The sequence below is a fragment of the Hordeum vulgare genome, chromosome 4H (assembly GCF_904849725.1).
Source record: "Hordeum vulgare subsp. vulgare chromosome 4H, MorexV3_pseudomolecules_assembly, whole genome shotgun sequence".
NCBI classification, from domain to species: Eukaryota; Viridiplantae; Streptophyta; class Magnoliopsida; order Poales; family Poaceae; genus Hordeum; species Hordeum vulgare.
In genome coordinates this window covers 4,081,559-4,083,880 of record NC_058521.1, presented here as the reverse complement: position 1 = coordinate 4,083,880, position 2,322 = coordinate 4,081,559, and positions in this window count along the sequence as shown.

Below are 2,322 nucleotides of genomic sequence, written 5' to 3'. Positions count from 1 at the left end.
CATCTGCGCCTCATGTTGTTCCTTTGCTATCCTGGCGTTTTCCTCGGGGGTACGATCATAAGGTCTGATAGGAAGATTAGCATGAGGTACCTTTGGGAGGGGCGACAGTTTGCGCTTTGGGGGGCTCCGTCGCTTAGAAATCATCGACTAAGCGTTCTTGCTGGCACGCTTCCGCTTAGTATCATGTGCGGGCGGCGGCGGCGACGGACGACCCAAGTCCGGCGGCGGTGATCGAGATGGACTCGTGTTGTGCTGGCCGACGTCATGTGGAGGGCTTGGAGGTAATGGAGGTGTAGGTGACCTACGAGGACTCAGAGGCGGTGTTGTCCTTGGGGCCGAGCCTGGAAGCTTGATGTATTTCTTGTCCCATAGGATGACTCCACCCAGTACTTCTCCGAGTGTCCTCTCATCTTCGGGTCCAGCTATGTCGAGGTTCATATCATTAAACCCCGTCATGATTTCATCCACCCCGACTTTAGCAAAGCCAGTTGGAATCTCACGGCCATGCCAGCGTGCATCAGGGCCAGAAGGTAAAGCTTGTCCGACGGCCACCTTCATGGATATGTTCTTGAATTTCTGATGGAGTTCACATGATGTTGACTCCTTGATTCCATCCACGGGGTAGCCGGGACCGCCCTCTATCATTCTTCGTTCATCGTCGGGCGGGGCCTCAGATTCAGCCAGGCTGCTTTTCCGCTTAGATGGGGCGCCGGTAATATCAACTGCAGGATCTTCCTGGCGCGGTACTCCTCTAAGCTCATCAATCTGCTTCTGTTGCTCGTTAATCCTGGCAAGAAACTGGTTGAACTTGTCATTCTCTTCATCCTGCTGCCGCTTCTTTGCTCTCTCTCGGCTTCTGTAAGTGTCTTGGTCTCTGGCAAACCCAAGCCACCACGGGTAAGAACGACCGAAGCCTCGCGTTCGTCCTCCATGTTCGCTATTGCCGAGGACCAGCGTCAGCAAATCTTTCTCTCTATCTGCAGTGAACTTTCTTCTTCCCTCCTTAATTTCTTTCACTATCCTTTTCCAATTCTCCCTGGGTATCCTAAGATTGTCATTGCAGATGAGGTCCCCTGTTGTTTGTCGTACGACCCATCATGCGCAAGGAACCAATTTCTCGCTCTCAATTCCCACTCATCACGGAGTGGTTCAGGTACGACGCCTTTATCTATCAGATCTTGCTCTTTCTTATCCCACTTTGGGATGGCAGTCTCATAGCCCCCTCGCCCTAGCTTGTGGTGATATATCTTCTTGTCGGCATTTATCTTGTTCTTTTCTGATAATGCCTGGGCATCTTCTGACTCCTTGTACTCTTGAAATGACTTCTAGTGATTCGCCTGCTTGGCTAGATACCCCTCGAATACTAGCACTTTCTGTGTCTTCAGATAGTTTTTCCATAGCTTCTTCTTCCAGCTACGGAACAGTTCGGCCATCTTCTTGAGAGTCCACTGCTTGACTTTGGCCCTCAGTTGGTCTGCGGCATCTTCATTCTCACATTCTGGCAGGTTGAAATGTGAAATGAGATCATTCCAAATATTATCTTTGTACCTTTCGGCGACATAGTCACTATCGGCTGCCCCTTTGCGCTTGTTCCACTCCCGAACGCTGATCGGGATGTGATCCCTAACGAGAACTCCGCATTGCTTCTTGAATGTGTCAGCAGCATTCTTAGGAAGCTTGGGTTCGCCCGTAGGAAATATCACCTCAAATGTGTAATGCGTCCGTGCATCCAACTTTCTAGTCGGGCCTCGTTTCGTAGTTTTGCTCGATGTGGAGGCCTAAGAGGGAGAAACATTTGTCAAATGAATGTATATGTATACAATATAGAGCTATCTCCAATATTTTTCACATATTACAAGTGATTGTCGAACTTCATATGTATACCTCGCCGGACTTCTCCTCTTCACCGGCTTCTCCATCAGTGGAGCTATCACCTTCTCCGTCATTGGACCTATCTCCTGCCCCATCGGCTTCATCTTCGTGTCGCTCGACCTCCATTCCAACGTCCTGGTTTAGATATAACAACGGAGATTCAGCTGGTTCAACGTCGGGGCCGTCTTTGATTATATCTTCCAGAAGTTCTTCCTCTTCGAGGTTCCTCATATGTGGATCCATAGTTCTGCAAAAAACGGATTCTCTTAACCTTTGTACCAAAAACCAAAGTAGGAGTACTTTTCCAATTTGAGACTCCTAGATTTCTGCATAGTATTCAAAGTAGGAGTAAATTTCCAATTTGAGCATTCACTAAGCAAAACCAAATCGTAAAATAAAGTAGTATTCAAATTAGCATGCATTCAATTATAAGCTAATACATCATCACTT